Source organism: Protopterus annectens, chromosome 7.part0 (genome assembly GCF_019279795.1).
Source record: "Protopterus annectens isolate FY-2018-M chromosome 7.part0, PAN1.0, whole genome shotgun sequence".
Classification (NCBI taxonomy): Eukaryota; Metazoa; Chordata; order Ceratodontiformes; family Protopteridae; genus Protopterus; species Protopterus annectens.
Genome location: NC_056739.1, coordinates 1,660,303,783 through 1,660,324,403, shown reverse-complemented (window position 1 = coordinate 1,660,324,403; position 20,621 = coordinate 1,660,303,783). Strand labels below are relative to the sequence as shown.

The following is a 20,621-nucleotide window of genomic DNA, read 5'->3' as shown; positions in this document are numbered from 1 at the left end:
TTGGATTCCACATTTTCAGCATTTTCTTCTGTAATCTTCAGACAGACCGGGGACAAGTACCTGTAGCTATGTAAGACTGCAGGTGACTACAAACTGGATGTTAATATCAAGACCCACTCAGACAGCTGTCCCCTTCAGAAAGAACTTAACCATAATAAATATCTGTTATACTGAAAATGGTCTCAAATTAAAAGTAAAAAAAGTGTATCATTGCATCTTGCAAACAACCTCTACCTTCAACATGTAGTATAGGCAATGTCCCACTACAAAAAGAAAATGTAAACAGGGACCTTGGAACCTGGACTGACAATTCATGTTCCTGTTAATTATCGGGTAGTAACTGTGGTCAGAAAGTTTTTTTTACTTAGTACAACTAATGGCTAAGGATGTATCATCCAGAGCTAAAAAAGTAATCATACCCTTTATCTTCAGCAATGGTAAGAACAATCATTGAAAACACAGCCTTCTTTTGAATGCACCACTCACATATACCAAGCAACAAGAGAAGCCCCAAAAGTTTTTAACAAGAAGTTTATGGTTTAAATACCTCAATCTACCAAGAGAGGCTAGAACCTCTATCCAATTACTATGTGTCTTATAGACTCTTAAGTGATGATCTGTGCCTTGCCTACTGTTCCATTAGAAACCCCATAGTACTTGATTACCTGAATTTTCACAAGTCTAATAATACCACAAACACCAGAACCAGTGACTTAAATATTTACCAGCTGATAAATAGAACATGATGGTGAGAGAGAGAGTGAGTGAGAGAGAGAGAGAGAGATTCATCACATAGTGCCTACTCCATCACTACACAGTGCCTACTCTGTCATTACGCAGTGCCTACTCCATTTCTGAAATAAACTTCCCCTGCAGGCTAAGCAGTACAACATTTTGCCATCCTTCAAACAGAACCTGGATGATCAGATGAGTAGCAATAAATTTAATCTGGGACTGCCTGGTCTAGTCCTCCTTTAGAAAAAGAGTGCAGCTTGAGGGACATTATTAGCAAGAGAGAGTCCCAAAGAGAATGGAATAGTTTGATTGTCTTGGACCCTAAGCAAAATAGCTACATAAGATTTTACAGCAAGAGGTTCTCCAGTTCGATTCTCGGCTCGGGTGCTTTCTGCGTGGAGTCTGCATATCCTACCTGCAGTCATGTGGGTTTCCTCCAGGTGCTCTGGTTTCCTCCAACATTCCAAAGACATGTAGTAGGTGGATTGGACACTCTAAATTGGCTGTTGGTGCAAATGTGTATGTGAGTGAGTGTACGGATGAACTACCATGGCAGGGCTAGCCACCCAGTGGTATAAATCTTGGCTCGAGATGATTATCACTGTTGAAGTGACACTCTAACCTCATGCACAAAAATGGGAAAAGAAGTTGATGATGGATGGATGGATGGATGGCTGGATCCAGAAACTGAACAAGATATCCAAATTATTTGTTGTCTCCAATAGACAAGATGATAGTGTGTTCATCTTCTACTGGTCTGACCTTCTTCCAGGCTCTACAGCAGCTGAGATGAGTGTTTCAAGTGTTTTTTTTTTTTTTGTCCCTTATTTATTTTATGTTCTTTTCATCAGCTTTTCTAAGCTTTAGTTGTTTTTTCAGTATTATTTGCAATCAAGAGTTTTCTTCATTCTGATCTTGCAATGATAGGAAAAAGCATTTAAAGTCATTTTAGCTTTTATTTTAAGAAATTATAGTAAATAGATGTAATATAGTTTACTATATTAATTGATTAACACTATGTAAGTGGTATAGTTGTTAGTAGTAAATCTCAAGTTTCTTCTTCTGGGAGGAGAGGAAGCTAAGCTAGTTCAAGAGTTTTGATTGTTTGATGGCAGTTTATAAGTACATTTCTACTGGCTATTGAGTTCCAAAAGTGTTTTTTCCCAAACTTGCAAATTTGTGTGTTCAGCATTTGCTGGTTTGAAATTGTTCCAGACCATGCAATAAACAAAATAGGTGTTTCAAGTATTTTTTTTATTCCTCTGTTATATGTTTTAAGTCCTTTTTGTCAGTATTTTTTATTTGTAATCAGAGTTTTGTTTATTGTTTTCAGAAATTCCATTAAATAGAAATACCAAATGTCTAGCTGTTAGAATTAAATCATTTTTCTTTCTGTCATGAGAGAGAACCAGGCTAGTTCAGGAGTTTTGATTGCCTGGTAGTAGTTTTCGCTAATGACTGTGAAGTTTCAAGATTTTTTTTCCAATCCTTTGCATCTTTTTGTTTCCATCTGTTGCTGGTTTTGTGCTAAGAATTAATGGTCATGAGACTAAAGTGTTTTCTAACTCCTGTCACTCTTATGAATCCTACAGAGATTAGGCAAATTAAGGTTTTTGACCACACTAGATTTTATCAAAGTGTACTGGCAGATCAATCTTACCCCTGAAGCTAAAGAAAATACAGTTTTCTAAAACCACAAGGGTCTTTTTCATTACAGTGTTTTATGCTCTGGATATCATGAAGTTCCTGACACTTTCCAAACGCTCATGGATAGAGATTTAAAACCAAATGCTCAGTACTCAGTTGTGTACCTTAATGATGTAGTAATTTATAGAAAAGACAGGGAATCACATCTTGCCAAGTTATAAGGTGTGCTTGAATCTTTAAGACAGGCAGTACTTGCAGTTAATGCTGTTAAATGTAATGCATGAAAGAAGCAAGATATTTAGGGTATGAGATTGGGAGATGGTAATAAAACTCCAAAGAGATAACCCAAATGATGTGAAGAACCGGCCAATACCCAGTACTGAGTACCATGTAAATTAATTCCAAACATTAGCTGGCTATAATATAAAGTTTGTGCCAAACTTTGCATCTAGAGCTTGTCATCTAACAGACCTTATGAAAGAGAAGGCCCCCATCCCAGCCAGGTTCATAGGTTAGTACTAGGCTAGCGGCCCTAGGGCCTATACAAGCCTAGCCATAACAATTCCCTGGCTATTTCTTCCCACAGTATTTAGTTCCCTGCATCCCTGTGATCCCCAGGATGAATTTCCTATCTCCCATCCAATCATCAAGGTTCCTTTTGAAGAGGGCCAAAGAGATGCTCTGCTTGACATATATGGGCAGTCTATTCCAGAGTCTGGTTCAGGAACCTATCCCTCCAGCATGTTTTGTTCATTGTGATGACAAGGTTTAGATCCTTGTATCCTTGTCAAATTTTCCCTAGTCAGTATTAATACAACCTTGCACCTCTACTGAAAAGAGAGCACTGGCCAAATTGGGCAAACCTGATCAACTAAGAATAAATAAAATAAAATAAATAAATGCTGAAAGGATAGAACTGGGGGATCAATTCTTGTCAGTGGGGCCACTGTGGCATAGTAAAGCTTAAATAATTAAAACTGTGTTTTCCCTAAAGTTCTAATATGAAAATACTTCTTTCTTACGTGATTTGCTGCTTGAATGGGTGTCTGATTTGTGCTCTGGGAGAATACCTCCTATTAAGGCAAAGCAGAAGAGACAATAACTGAGTAAAAATGCATGCTGGAGGGACCTTATAAGTAGTCTAGCCAATCAGTGCAGATGGAATATCCATGTGGAAGAGAGAAAGAGTAGCTTGGAATAGACATATACATCTCAGTAAAGATAGAGACCTGCTTGATAGTGAAATCAGCTGTTTGCTAGTGAAGAACTACTTGTTGAATGAGACATTTAACTCTTAAAAGAAAGGAAGAGGAGGCTCATGCTTTTTGCCAGCTGAAGGACTTGCTGGAGGTAGTATCCTGCATGGAAAGTGTTAAGATGTTTGTGTTTCTCTTCCCAAAAGAAGTTTTACTTTTATTTAGTTTTGACTAATCACTGCACATAAACTGCACACAAAGTGAAACTTCTGTCTCCAGTGAGTCAAAGGTACTACTATATGCTTCCCTTTGATGGTTCACACTGCAATGATCTGAAACACAACTGTTCTGCCCTACTTCCTCATGTAACATGTAAAAAAGGTTATGCATGTTTGTGGGATCCCAGCACCAAAAAAATGTAACTTTTTTTTTTCATAAAGTAATGCCCCTTATTTCATTATTCCCTCCCTGATGTCACCCTGACTTGGAGAAAGAAGCATATACTGCTTACAAAAATGTATTTTTCATTCCAGGAATCAGTGCTACCTCATGATGAAAAATATAACAATTTTCAAGGAAAATCACATCACTGCAGCAAATAGTGGTCCAAAGAGGGAATCAAATGCATATGTAAAGATCTGTGCCCAAACTTACAAAAGAGTAAATGGACCTCAAGAAGCTAAAGGAAAACCATATGCATGTATATATTTACTCAGCTAGGCACATATTACTAAATCCATCTATTTGCAAATGCACACACACTGACTTACAGGCATGCACATGCACTCACACACACATGCATTGCAATGCTTGCGTATTTTGTAACATATGGGAATATTGAGCTGTGAACTGAGGCCAGATGAGAAACTTTATATGGCTTCTGAATACTATTTACAAATGACTCATAGATGAGCAATCTGAAGATGAACTTTGCTTAGAGTACACTCTCATAAAGGAAGAAATGCAAGACAGTAATTGAAATATTAACAGCAAAGGACTTAAATGCTGTCCTCTGTTAGAATAACTTTATCACATACAACTCACAAATTGATGTAGCTTACTTCAGCTGCAGAATTGTAATGAAACTACATGCAAAGTAATGTGAGCACAGATTGACATTAAACTGACTTGACTTAACGAAGACAGGGAGTTTGATAACAAGGAACATTTAGAGCTAGTTTTCCGGTGGTGTTTACTTTTTTATGCAGCAAGCCCACATGTCAAAGGTGGAATATGTGGGGCCATTTCAAGAATACACAGTATAGTAATATTGACAGCAACTGTTATATCTCCAGTAGCGATGTATACACAAACACATCCACACCACAAATTTGTGCCTATGTGTTTGTGCATGTGTATTTAAATAGGGAATTAAGAAGATGCAAAATACATAGGTTTATGTAGGCATCTTCAACACAAGCACACACTTCTGGGTATAGAATGCATCATCTCTCTCTCTCTCTCTCTCTCTCTGTACATACACACACACACACACACACACACACACACACACAGGATACAGAGACAGGCAGGAAAACACATATAGAAATACATATAAAACTATTATCTTAATAAAGTACTAGCTGCAAACATGAAAACGTAAATATATCTGCACATTCATACAAGCAGACTGGTGTATATTCACATATTTTATGTTTTACTGAAACAAATGTGCATAATTTAATAGTATTGCTTTTTAAAATATTAGTGTACCTTAGTCATGCTTTCAATATAAACATTTCAACCCCATTACAAAATGAAAGACTAAAAATAGCTTGCAATTTTATATACAGTGTCCTATACAGCATAAATTCAGTCATCAGGTTTTAAAGTTGTTGCACTTACAAACATTAGGAAACAATTTTTCTGTTGTCTGCTTTGTTAAGTGCTGCCTGTCTCTGCGTGTAACACAGTGAATGCATAAAGAGGTCACTAATGAGAGACAGAGGACAACAGAATTAATATTGCAAAGCACTTGTGCTGCCTTACCAGAAGAGTGTAAAGTCAAGACTCTTACAAGTGGGAGATCAGAATTCCATGCCCTCGGGAAATTATTGTATATTCCCAGTTAGCATTTTCAAAGACATCCTGATTCTTTTTTCAAATGTGACTTTCTTCATAAAGTAAAAAGCAGATGTCCTTAAAGAATGAAATCTTTTATTCAGTAGTCGTTTAGTTTTATCTGTCCTACAGCTTAGCCAGTTTACTGATCTGACTGTTCCAACAGGTGGAGCAGAGTGCAAAATGATATGCTTCCTCCTCTTTCCAATCAGAAGTCCTTATGCTAGGGGAGGGGGCTGGTCTTTTCTGCAAATACATGCCTATGGCTGACCGAGTTTTTTTTTTCAGTACATCACACTAAAACCCAGTACAAGCAATACCATGCACTTTCACATGCTTCACGAATTTATTTCAAATTACTAAATAGGTGAGTTTTTTCCTAACTGAATTCAGTGACAGACCGCATTTTATAGACTTGCAAGCGATGCTGCTAAATAGCTCATCCTTCCACTGAGAATATATTAAAAGAACTGCACAGCTGTACGCAGAAGACCAGTTTAACCTTTATTTTTATTAGTGATTCAAATAAATCTGAGTTAACAGCGCAGGCTGCCAGTTCTAATCTTATCTAGGCAATGACTACATAATGTTTCAACTTTACTTTTCTATGAAATGTTTGCTATGGGGTTTTGCAAGCATGATTAGAATCGATACATGTTAAATATGAAAACAAAAGTTTGTGTCACACTTTTCCACAAATGCAGAGTTAGGTAGCACTGACTGAAACCCAAACAATAAATGACTAATTAAGGCAATCCATATTGGAAGACCATTAACACAATATATGTACTAATTATGTAAGAATTTCACATACTAATTAAGCAAGCCAGATTCAGAACAGATGTACATACATTCAGCTCACATCTTTACAATTAATCTGTTACAACACTGATTCATAAAAGAGACTGTTTTAATACAGAAGTTAGTATTCCTCTCAAGTGTACCTAATTGACGGAAACATTCCTCATTTTGAGTCTTAATAAGTTTGCATTCTTTGCATTTCCATATTTAAAGGGTTTATCACACATTCAGTGTGTTACGATTTTTAATTGATATCTGTAGTACATAATAGTGAAGTATATTAATTCATAAAAGATAGTATGAAGTAACACATTTTATCCATTATGTGAGCTTCCTAGATGAAACTGTTAGTAAGCTGTTGCAGGCATTTCACATTTTGCCCATAAATTCCACATTATGAGATCCAGTGTTATACATTTTGAAGATAAAAGATGGAGGACTATAGAAATTATAATAAAAAATGAAGGCATATCACACTGAAAAGATCAGAGCATGTGTTAATACCTTTCACTGGCCAACATTTATGCCCTAGATAAACATTTATCAGCCCTTGTTCCCCCCACCCCACTGCCACATGACTCCAAGGGGATCATGTCTCTCCATCCTGAAGGCATTCCACTATAGGCTTTACTAGCTGCACTATAAAAGAGAACAGACTATAAACCGACTACAAACAGAGAAAAGATTTCTTTCTTGGAAAAAAATCATTTGCATCAATAAAAATACAAATACAAATGCATACAAATAATTTAAGTTCACTTTCAATGCAAGCCTTACCAGGAGCACTGATGAACAATAAGTAAGGAGTCCATATATGCTTAGACTGTAATTCCATCAAGTATCCACATTCTTTGCAACAAGAGCACACCTGGTTAGCAGCACCTGAAGACTGAGCCTTAACTACCTGTATCATTCTCTTCAACATTCAAAAACATTCAGTGGGTCACATGACCAAGCATGTTTCCTCAGATTCATCATCTTAGTCTCCTGATGTAGGTCCCTCACCTAGGACAAGTAGTTTAATTCCCTTAACTCCAAGGACCATTCTTATGATCAGGTTACAATATTTGTGCAATCTCTCTACAAATGTAATAACTCACATGCTGGGCAAGCCATCCTTTTTCACACGGCCCACTTGTTTTATGCAGACTACCAGAATTCTGCCAGTGTAAAGCAACATTTTTTTCTGTTGCTGTCCTCTTCCTCTTTTTAAGATTTTCCTAGTTGTTACACATCCCACAGCTTTAGCATATATTGTCTCGCATATCCATGACTGTGAGCTGTGTTTTGTCTGTTAATTTGCTAAGCTGTCATTTTGTAGTTAAGTGGAGATCTTACTTATTTTGCTGCTACTTTTCTTACATGTGGAGATATATTTAGTGTTCTTAAATAATCTTTGCTCCCACTATATGCTGATTATCAGCCATCTATCAGCCAACAGGCCCCCTTGTTCCCTTATCATGAAGGACGAGAGATAAGAGGGACCATTATGCTGGCAGTCTACATCCTTGTCACACATGCCGAGTTTATGTGAGGATAGGGATAATGCCACAGGCTGACAATGCTGGTTGTCCCCTACAAAGAGTATTGCTAGCTATCAGCCTTGCTCCCTCAAGCACAAATGGTAGTTTTGCTGCTCTCCTGTGGAGAAATCTCTACCACTCAGTGTGCTCACCAGGCACCGGCAACCATACTTCTCGATTTCCCAAAGACATGAGCAGGCCATGCTGATTCCCTCCTCATCCTCCCTGCCTGGTTCCTTCAGTTACAGGGCTGCCACTAATCAAACCACAATTGCCTAGGTTGCAGTTAGAGCTCCATTCCTCTGTACTATGAAGTCAAACTCCACTGCATGTAGTGTTCTGTGGAGATCATGTATGTCTGTAAGTCTGTAATTTCCTGTTCTTGCAAAGCATCATACTCAGCAAATTATGATCAGTATTGTTTTATTAGCAGATGTAGCATTTCAGTACAATAGTAGTCATAGATGCATACATTATTAACATATTATTATTAATGCATAAACATACATTATTATTAACATATTATTAACATCAATAGCTTTTTAAGATTTAGCATGTGTTAATTTACAACAGAGAAGAAAAAATAAGCTCTTCCTTTACAAAACAGGTAGAAATAGAAAACTGAAATAAAATGCAGTTCTTAAACAGTACTTAACATCTTGGATTCACAGGTATTTCCTTTTAGCACCTTCACAGCACAGGTAGTAACAGTTTTATAAATATGAAGACATGAGCAACTTGTCACATAAGCCATGTAACCTCCAAACATACAGCAGACTTCATGCAACTATCAAAGGCATCTTCTACCACTTGAAGTTGGAGGGGACTTCTCCCTAGAAACACTTCCAGTGTTAAAGGTAAGCATGTCTAACAACCCTATTCAGTTCCAGCATAATTTACAGCTGTTTTTACCCTCATGTGATTTCCTGTTTCCTGCTTGTAAAACTTGTAACTGTTTCCAGACACACCATCTAGCGTATAACATAGATTCACCTGGCATATGTTACACATCCACTGCCGTACCTCTCCTGGCATGGCTGGCAGTACCTCCTATCATCACATCTCTGCCCCTTAAGACTCAAGCTAGTTTTTGAAAAGCACCTGGAGAAATGTTGCTTGAGAGGAATGAGCCTATCTGGGCTGGCTCTCTGTAGCCATCGATCTCCCTCAGAATCCTCCTGCCTCCTACTGCAAATACTTAACTAGGCCTTCCTACCATGGTAAGGTTTCGTCATGTTAACATGGTACAGTTTGTGCCCTTGCCTCCTGCCTAGCAGTTCTACCATGTAGTTAACATCACCAATCTTCCTTACCATTTTGAAGGGTCCCTCCCAAGCTGCTTGCAACTTAGTGTGCCTAAAAGGAATGAGAACCATCACCTGCTGCCCCACAACATACTGTCTGGCTCAAGCATTCCTGTCATACCAGACCTTTTTCTGTTGTTGGGCTCCTACCTGGTTCTCCTGCGCCAAGCCCATGGGCTCCCTAAGCCTTGTCCTGAGGTTTAGAACATATGCTACAACAGTCTTCTTGTGGGATTCACTTACACTGTCCCACTCATCATGAATCAAACCTAATGGTCACCCTATACTCATAGAGTAACTCAAAGGGTGACAAACTGTGGATTCCTGGGGTACCCCACTGCAAGCAAACAGCAGATGGGGCAAAAATTTGACCCACTCTCTCTTAGACTGGTCTGCAATTGGCCATAGCATGGCCTTTAGTGTATAGTTTAACCTCTCCACAAGACCGTTAGTCTGAGGATGGTAGGGGGTTATCTTTAGGTGCTTTGCCCCACAGTGCTTCCACAGACAAGCCAGCAAGTCTGACATGAAATTGATACCTCTGTCAGTCAGTATTTCTCTTGGGGAAACCTACCCTGATGAAAATCTCTAGCAAAGCATTTGCCACCTTCTCTGTCTCAATGGAGGATAGAGGCATTGTCTCAGGGTATCTGGTAGCATAATCTACTAACAACAGGATATATTTCTTCCCTGTGGAACTTGGGGTACTCAGCAGCCCCAAAATATCCTTATCTACCCCCGAAACAACTTCTCAATGACAAGCAAAGGCATCAAAGGAGCTTTGAGTTTGTCTCATGCCTTGCCTACTTTTTGGCACTGCTCGCAGGTCCTTCCGTACCCTGTTACATCTCTTGCAAACCCAGGCCAATCGAAGTTCTGCATAATACATCTATTGGTACTCTTTATGCCCATATAACCTGCAAAAGGAATGTCATGAGCTATGGTTAGAAGTGGCAGATGGTAGGCTCTAGGTACTACCAACTGCTGTATTCTTACCTTCTACCCCTCCCTCAGGGGTCCACTCTCTATACAGTAACCCTGTGTTTCAGTATACAAACTCTGCCTTTTTTTGAAAATCAGGTACCTCCCTAGCAACCTCCCTCAAGCCTCTTAGTTTAGGGTCTGAGAGCTGAGCCTGTCTCAGCTCTACTATTGTGACTCTTCCCAAATCTCATTCCACAGGAATTCTGGTATCTTCTGACAGCAGTGCCTCACTTTCAGCCTGGGTACTGCCACTCACCTCTGCCCTTGTAGGCACTCTGTCCAAGGGAACATCAGTACCTACTAGCAACTGTGGCTCATCTTCAGGTTCACTGCTGCAGGGTAGCTCCTTCCCTGAAATAGACACCTCACCAGCCCTGGCTTCAAGTGTGGTGTCTGTCTAAGTCTCTCCCAGACCACCAGACCCACATGCCTGTCTCCAAGCCTGTGTGTAACTACATGCACACAAGGTATGGCATTATCAAACTCATTCCCTAGCAGGATGTCTGCAGTGATATCCTCAAATACACCTACTTGCTTGCATTCTTTTACACCCTTCTAGTTAAGGTGAATCTGGCCAAAGGCATTTGGAATGGAGTCCTTCCTAAAGCTCTGACTGCAGTGGACTCCCCAAGCAAGCACTGCTCTTCTTTAAACACTACATGCTTCACAATGGTTATGTCAGAAGTTGTGTCTCTCTTAGCAGGTGGCTGTTTTCTATCCACTAACATAGGACATAACCTCCTGTGATAGTTTGGTACCCCTGTTGTCTCCAGACAACTTACCACTGACATACTGTTATTCCCACTTGCTGCCTCCTCCACCTTTTGTTCTCCCCTTTGCTTCCATGGGCATCTATATGATACATAGCCCCACTGGTTACATTTAAAACATTTAACCCTTGACTTTGGCCATGTACCTGAACTAGTGGCTTCCCCTGTTACTGGTGGACTCTGTTGGAGTGGTTTATGCTGCTCACCATGGGTTCCCTTATATCCATGGGTAGCACTGGGTATCTCCTTCCTGTGCAGTGATCACCTGCTTGCTAAGCAGACATCCCCCTTTTTCCCCAGCTCATCTGCAGTTATATTCTCTGTCTGTCAACCAGATCTCATGTTCTCAGGCAAATTGCTTAGGGCTTGTTCCCTCACCAAAGGATCAGCCAGCCCTTCAAAAGTGATGACCTGATACCCACTCACCCACCTATGGAAATAAGTGCTATACTCAGCAATATAATCACACATACTTTCATCTGCCTTGGGTCTATGCTCACAAAACTGTCTTCTGTAAGCTTCAGGTGTTAACTTAAAGCATTTAAGTAAACAACATTTGTCTTTTTCATAATTTAAACAATCAATATCAGACAATTTAGAAACAGCAGTTACAGCTTTACCATGAGTAAGGGGGTCAGGAACCATACCCAGAGCCCTTGGTCAGCATTATAATGTTTACATACCCTTTCAAACGTGTGAATAAAACTATAAACATTATCACCCTGTAAATGGTGGAAGAAATTTACTGACATTTATTGCTTCTGCAGTCTGGTTATTCCCTTCCCCATTACCTCCATGACCCCGGTGAAGAGTCAGCATCTCCTTCTCGCGTTGACCCTGCTTCTCATTTTCTTCAGCCTCTAAATGCAGCAGTCTCTTTGTTGATTTTACTCCCATGTCCAAATGCCACAATCTCTGCAGATTCTAACTCCAAAGGTTTGTCCTCTAGTTTCTCTTTACCTCCAGATGGATTTTTAAGTTCTCTGAGGAAAAGGTGAACTGTCATGTTTCTGAGGGCAGCAAATTTCCATCAGCAGACTGGTTATCTTCCTGTTTGCTGGTCTGAGTTGTGACTAAGGCTGAAATCATTTCCTCTTTAGTCAGGTTGGCATACACCAGTCCTTTGGCTTTGCACACCTTGGCCAATTAGTTCTTTGTCAGCTTGCCATAATACCCTGATGAAATGTTTACCTGCTCTCCATGACTAAGCTAACAAAAAATAAATGAATAAAACTGATGTGATATAAAACTCTGAATGTCTACCATGTGGCTACTGAGAGAATGCACACCTTTAGTGACAACTGCTTATAGGCTACAGAAGTTCAATATTGACACCACTGCTCATCAATATGCGACACCCCCACTCTGGGCCAGTAATCAAGGACCCTGAATCCTCACCACTGACACTGGAGAGGTATGTTCACTTGGAATGCAAACTGATATACTCAGTATTTCCAGATGCAGACCTCTCTGCATCAAGCACAGTTTTCCTTAAGAGTACACAGGAAACACAGCCTGGGGTCTGGATTTCTCTATCTGTCTCCCTCCAGGTCCCCAGTAAGACTCCCCACTAGCACAGCTTCAGAGTTAAACCTTCAGCCATGTGTCCAAGCCAAGTCCTTCACCACTCTCTCTGTGAAACCAGTGCTTTGTGTCCCTGCTCCAAGTAGCTGATACACACTTTGAGATTTGATTTGCACACACACACACACACACACAAACACACACACACACACACACACACACACACACACACACACACACACACACACACACACACACACACACACACACACACACCTGGGAAAGACTGTCACATCTGCCCAGACTCAGACTATAAGGTAGTTATCACTGCCACCAACACTACAACACCAGCTATGTAAGGCTCTTACAAGGTTACCCAATTATATACTCAATAAAATTAATATTAATACAAATGGTAATACTGATCAAACAGCAAGGGTTCAGGAGTGGCCAGAGCTGTCACTAAATAAATATGTGCAAATACTCTCAAAACTTAAATGTTTTCTAAAAAAAGACCAGTCACAATGAAAACTTTAAATATATTTAATAATAGCTAATAAAAGAATATGAAAGTACTAAATATCTATTTACAGCAAACACCAAAGTTTCAGACACAGGCAATATTAAAAATAAGACTGATGAAAAGTTTCATACAAATACAGAAAAACAGTATTTAGCTAATCCCACCATCTATTCCTGATTGACTAAAAGAATTTCTGTTCCCTAGTTAAATTACTTTATCTTTCTAATCAGGTTTACAACAACAGACTGCTGAATGCTGACAGCAATTTCCTCCTAATATCTAAATATTATTATTGGCTTACAGAATGACATCACACACATCTGGTCATCTGACTCGGTTTCCCACACTATCCCCCATCACTAGAAGCTGCCAAGGTTTAGCAGCTATGTGGTACAATACAGATTAGACCTTTAGCTAACTTTTATTAAAGCATGTGGAAGCCATAAAACAACAAAACCATTCCACAACATATTATCTAGCACAGACATTGCGTTTCTGGCTCCAATAATCTTTATGGCTTAACCCATAAAGTAATATAATTTCAGATATATTTTAAAGTTTGAGATTAACCTCTTCTCTTCTCTTCCAGTGTCTGTTAAAATATACACATTTAATTCAGTTACAATAATATATATATATATATATATATATATATATATATATATATATATATATATATATATATATATATATATATATATATATATATATATATATATATATATATATATATATATATATATATATATATATATATATATATATATATATATATATATATATATACATTTCGTTTCATTCCAGCAGGGTGTACTGTTGATACATTTTAACACTATCAAACTTCACAAATACATTTTTAAACACAAGCATCTGTACAAATCAGTTTGATACACAAATTACATATAATTCTTTACAAAATTCCAGCTAGTTTTGCTGGCATATGTTGCACATCCACCGCCCTTCTTCTCCTGGCATGGCTGTTAGTACCTCATATCGTCACAGAAACCTCAGGGACTTTTCAAGTTTGTTGAGATGTCATTTGAAATGCATATCAAATGGAGTATTGAATAGAGGAGAATAATACCATCTCTAGATCTTAATAAAATGCCTTTGGTTACTAGTTGTACTAAGTAGAAGGATTTCCTGGCAAGAGTAACCAAGTAATAATCAAAGGAGAGGGAACTGTCGACAAAGTGTGCATGTCCCTGACTATGTTTCATACAGTATGTTATCTATACTGTACATCATTGTGGTTAACTTCTGTTCCACAAAATAAATAATACTACACCTTTTAATGTTCAGTTTACCTTATGAGTGGTATTAATTAAGGTAAGGATTTTCTAAAAGGTGCAAATATCTGAAGGGGTTTTAATAAATTCACCCAGGTTGCAATCTTCTGCATATTTGGCTAACCAGAGGTCCTAGTTATCATTTGTGAGTTTAGACAAGTAGATGCCAAACAGGAGAGGAGAGAGCACAAACCCTTGGTGTTTTACTCTGGATACCGTAGCACTATTTAAAGAGGCATCTGCCACATAAACTATGTGAGCTCTGCCTTTCAGCTAGTTTGAAAACCATATTACCATATAAAGAACAATCTTTAAGGATGACAGTTTCCTTACAGTTGTAGCGTGAGGTATGGTATTGAATGCTTTGACCAGATTAAGATAAGCTGTATGAATGGCATGAATACCTTTTGACAGCTTTTATAACCCTGTTGAAGAAATTAACAAAGTTTAATGGCATAATCACCCCTAATGAAACCATATTATTGGGGGTCAAGCTTACTGAGATTTTTAATATCACAGGAGAGTATTTATTATTGCTTTACTTACCAGGAAGATAGGCATGCAATTCACAGGATATCAGGTAGCCCTCCCCTTGTGCAGGGATATCACCACAGCAATGTACCAGACTTTGGGTCCATAGACCGGGATTAGGCTTAGGTTAAACAATTCAAACAGGGATAGGCAAGAACCTGTTTGATGCTGTTTAATAAATATCTACGTATGCTATCAGGACTCATGGAATAAATGTTTTTGGTTTTATATAACACATTAAGAACATCTTAAGTAATGATGGGAGGGTAGGGAATATGGGATGAGTGATGTTGGAATAGGTGGTTTATGAAGTTTGCAGAGAACTTGTTTGCTAGTAAACCTGCAATATCATTTGGGTTGGAGTGTGGGGTCCCATTAAGGAAAAGTTTAGAGCAATGCTGAATCTTATTCCATAGTTTCCTAGCATAGCTAAAGAAGGATCTGTAGTTATCCTTCATTTCTGAAGATAATTTCCATTTATGGATTGCTTTATTGATCCCTTAAGAGCATTTCATTTTTTTAAATATTTTATACTATCCTCATTCTGAGGAGCTCTTGCCTTGCTGTACAGTTTAAGATTTTTTTCTCTTATTTTAAAGATTGCTTATGTCAATTGACTACCAAGGAGGTTGTTTTTAAATTTCACATTGTGTTTGGCATTAGTTGTGACTACTAGATATATGCACTTGTCTAAATAGACATAAAACTCCTTAGTGAAATTATCTGGTGTGTCAGTGCTAACACTAGTGATGTCATGGTTAAACATACAGATTCCATCACATAATTGTGGAATGTTCATCCTTTTCAAGTCCATAGTTACAAAGATATTGGTCAATGGGGAGATGAAGGTTTTGAGAGTAAATTTCACTAGTTTATTTTCAACTTCACTAGCAAAAGTGAGAATAGGGGAGTGGAAGAGGTACACGCAATATTGCTGATAACCAGATCCAAAACATTTTGGTCCTTCGTGGATTCATTAACTACTAGAAACAGGGAATTTTAATTTTTCAAATCCAGACATCTCTGGGAATTCCCCACTATAGAGGAATAGTTGCTTCACTCTATGGCTGAAAAGTTGAAGTCACCTCGGATTATGGAATTATTGCTTATAAGAATTTCCATTCAAACTTCCTGGAATCAAACAAGATTAAATGGAAACAGGCAATGGGTTCTGTAACATTTTATAAGCTGATAGCTTGTCTTTTCCATGCTAAGCCGCAGTTCTATGATCTTGATTTGTATGTCTCAGTTTAGATGATATGTGGTCCTTGACAACTATGAAAACACAAGCACAGTTTCCACCAGTCTGTAAGGCATGGCAAGTACAAAACCTAGTTATGGAAATGTCCTTTCTTTATATTTAAACCAAGTGTTTGCAGTTACATATACATGGACATTTTCCAATTGCAGGAGTGCCTCAATTATGGGCAATTTGCTATTGAGATTTCTGGTGTTGAGAAGAGACACTTTGATGTGACCCATTTGAGGACTTGAGGAATTTACTCTGTTGATATGTCCATTAGATGGAGTCTGCCTGATGCAGATGCTATGTTGACAACAAAGGATTTTGCCAGCATGCAGAATACCTTGAATAACAGATATAGGCCATCCCTTGCTAAACAAATGATACTATCTATCATCTCAGGCTGATACATTCTGGATCCCCCTGGAGTGGCACCAGCTAATAAGCCAAATTTAAAGCCAGTTATCTTTTCTTTATACTTAGGCATCATTCTTGGTGAAGGAGGGATTCCACTCAGGACCTGAATCTTACCTGTATTCATCAAGTTTAGAGTGTTCTGATATGTCTCTCTGCCTGTATCTCATGGTTCTGCATCCCAAGTCATTCAGCCCCATATGGACAACCACCATGTCATAGTCCTCTTTATCTTGTCAAAGGGTCATAAGAGCCCCTATAATGTCTGTGATCCAGGAACACAGGAGGCAACTGACTGTAACTTTATCATTGTTTATTCTGGTGAATAGGAAATCAGCATGCCTATCAAGTGACTCACCAATTACTAATACATTCTTATCAGAAGCTAGTTTAGCATTACTTCACTGGAAGTAACTATGTTGCTGGTGACTTGTTGTATACATGTACATGGAGTATGAGCATTAAGGGGCTTCTTCTGAAGACTGTTTGTACAAGTTCTTGGAGGCTTCAGGAAGGATCATTTTATTTGATCAGAATATAATATTTTAGAGTGTTCTATTTGAAAATGTGGTAGTGATTGAGAAGAGGGTATATGCCTGTGTGTTGCTCACTGCTTATTAATGTTTTCACTTCTCACAGACAGAACTTTTTGTGTTAAGTAGGAGTTCATTATTAGTACACACCAGACATAGGACGGCTAGGAAGCTGTCATCGGAAGGGGAACTCATTTATTGGCCTTACATATTGTCCTGTGTTTTAAGTACTATTTGGCTAAGTATACTATCATCATAATCCATCATGTAACCCATCATGTACACCTTCATGGCTTCACCCAACTAGTTCAGTCACCAACCAGGATAAATAAAAACTCCAGCAAGCACACTACCCTGGATTGGATACTAGTCAGTAAGAGCCCCCAGTCATACATAACAGGCTGCTTATCAGATAGCCTCAGTGATCACAACCCAACATTCCTACTCAAAAAATACCTATACCAAACTAAACCTGTCATCTACCGTCAAATACGTAAAAAACTAAACTTTAACCCACTCACATTCATCTCATCCCTCAAAGAATGTAACTGGCATCCTCTAAAGTACCTCAGTCTAGATGACGCAGTTGAATTTTTTAATACCACCTTCCTGAACATCCTTAATTACCATGCCCCCATAAGATTTTCCAGAACCAAAGCACAACCCTCCCCATGGCTACAGAAAACCACTAAGTCAGAAATGAAAAACAGGGATAAAGCCAGGTAGCACTGGTGCAAAACCAAAACCCCCTCAGCTAGACAGAAATCCCTAGAACTACGCAATAGAGTCAAAAAGCTAATAAAACAGGACAAATTCCAATACTACCAGTCTGCCCTAGACTCCTCACAACACAGCCCCAAACAATTCTGGTCCTCCATAAACTCCATCCTCCACCCAGGTAAAGTCAGTACCCCTCCTCCTAACATCCCTCACTCCTCAGAAAATATTTCTACCTCATTCAACACACACTTCACCCAAACCATACTATCACTAGCTAAACAACACAACCCGCCCTCCCCTCCAACCCACACCTTCAATTAGTAATCTCCCTACTGCCTACTCTTTTCTCCTGTACCTACCTCCAGCATAAAAACTCTTAACTAAACTTAAACCCACCAAATTAGCAGCAGACAACCTCCCAAGTGAATACCTACAAATTGCAGCTGATGCTCTGGCCTACCCAGTATCCATCTTGATTAACCGATCTCTGTCAGAAAGTTACGTTCCCACACTGTGGAAAGTATCACATATAATTCCCCTCCACAAAGGCGGACCCTCTACAGAACTAACCAATTACAGCCCCATAGCTATTCTCTCTCCACTCTCCAAAATACTAGAGAGACACATACACTCTCAGGTCTCAGAGTACCTCCTTACTAACAACCTCCTTTCCAGTACTCAGCATGGTTTCCGACCAAACCATAGCACCATCACTGCCTTACTCTCCTTTACTAACACTATTCTTCAGCATAAAAACAATTGCTATATCTCCTCTGCTACTTTCCTAGACCTATCTAAAGCATTTGACATGGTCCCACACAAACAACTTATCTCTGTCCTCAATAACCTATCCTTCTCACAATCAGTCACCAACTGGTTTCAGAGTTACCTGTCTGACCGCCAACAATCCGTTTTATGGCAGAATGACATATCTCCCCAACTGCTTGTCTTCATAGGGGTTCCCCAAGGATCCATCCTTGGACCCCTACTCTTCTCTGTTTACACCAACAATCTAGCCTCTGCCACCAAACATGGCACACTCATACAATACGCAGATGACTCGACTATCATCTTCTCAGCCCAGTCCCTACCAAAACTGCAAAAAGTCACACAGGAAGCCTTTTCCTCTGTTGAAACATGGTTATCCGATTCCCAGTTAATACTCAACCCAAACAAAACTAAACTACTCATCTTCCAACCCACCAAACATACTCAAAACAACTCTCACTTTAACATCACAGCAAAAGACAACACCACTATATACCCAACTGAACACACCAAATTGCTAGGAGTGGAAATAGACAATAAACTAAAATTTAACATTCACATATCCATGACCATAAAAGTCCACAAAAACTAGGAGCGTTATACAGAAATAAGCAATTTCTCACCAAAGCAGCAAAGATTTCAATAGCAAATTCCCACCTTATCTCCACCCTACTTTATGCCTCTCCAATATATACCAACCTAAGGCAATGTGATCTAAACAAGCTAGAGACCTGCTACAACAAAATCGCCAAATTCGCCACAGGGGCATCCTACCGTAGTCACCACTGTCTCTCACTTGCTGAACTGGGCTGGCTTGAACTCCCTCACCTCCTTCAGTGGTATCAACTCTCACTCGCCCACAAACTAGTAAACCATCCACTAAATGTCCCATCCCTCCAGAATCTACTCCAACCCTATCGCACCACCAGACCACTAAGATCCAGCAACAAAAATCACTTCCAGATCATTAAAGCCAATAACTCTGCTGGTGAAGCACTATTCTCTTGCGCCATAGCCAAATTATGGAACTCACTCCCACCCACAATTACCTCCATACCATCATGCACCCACTTCAAAACTTTACTAAAAGTGCACCTAAAACATGCTGGCTATGCCCTTGCAACTCCCACTCTAATATCATCCACCCCATCCAACCACTACCTTTATTTCCACTCCACTAACTACCTTGATTATAGCAAGCTCAGATGCTCATAAGCCTAGTACTTATTATACAGCAGGAACTTCTCATTGTAACATTTGTTAATGTCTGTTATGTACTTCACAGATAAAGATTCTAGTTGTCTACTGATGTACTATGTTCTTCATCTGTAAATATGTTATAAGTAATTGCTATGTTAAATTGTTAATCGCTATGTAATCCAATGTAACTACTGTCTGTTTATTTTACTGTGGAGCTTTTCTCCCCGGGCCTCCGCTGAAAATGGACCTACATCCAGTCGGATACTCCTGGTCAACAAATTTAAATAAATAAATAAATAAAAAATAAATAAAATAAATATACTAAGAAGCTAAATAGTACCTTGCTAAGTGGTGTCCATAAAGTGACATGCACTAATGCTCCCAGAACAAATAGAAATAAATCTGAGTAGCCAAGATAAAATAAGCATAAGTTAATGTTTCTCGGTATGTTGTCAGGCAACTGACAAACCAGAGAAATAATGACATTTTGAGAGAACTAGTTTAAGGAAAAAATGAAACTAAGCTCACTACCCACTATTCAGCTGCAGGAATAGCTGTGCCAGACGGAGTGCAGCTCAGTGATTTGCTGAATTATAAATAGTAACTAAATACAACAAAAGAAAGAACAGTACTAACCTGATAACAAAAGAGGAAGAGCCCATGGTGCTTAGATAATTAGATGACAGCAGCAATTAAACTTCTCTATCAAGAATAACTATTACAGTTTCCAAGATGGTGTCCATAGCCTGCCTAAATATGCGTCTTATCATACCTCTCTACCTGGAAACATCAAAAATCCTGACAAGGCCCATGAAAAATAGGTACAAATCTGCACTCTGATTAACATAAAATTTA

At 38.9% G+C, this 20,621-nt stretch overlaps 1 protein-coding gene across 2 annotated transcripts in view; it reads right to left on the bottom strand.

The window, feature by feature from the left end:
* The window catches only part of SLC38A3 (solute carrier family 38 member 3), a 1,194,467-nt gene extending 1,188,670 nt beyond the window's left edge, over positions 1-5,797 (bottom strand). For both annotated transcript variants that reach the window (XM_044078187.1, XM_044078188.1), the window contains exon 1: positions 5,568-5,797. The gene's annotated coding sequence lies outside the window, so the exon portion shown is untranslated. The remainder of the gene's footprint in view (positions 1-5,567) is intronic.
* Positions 5,798-20,621: the final 14,824 nt, after the last annotated feature.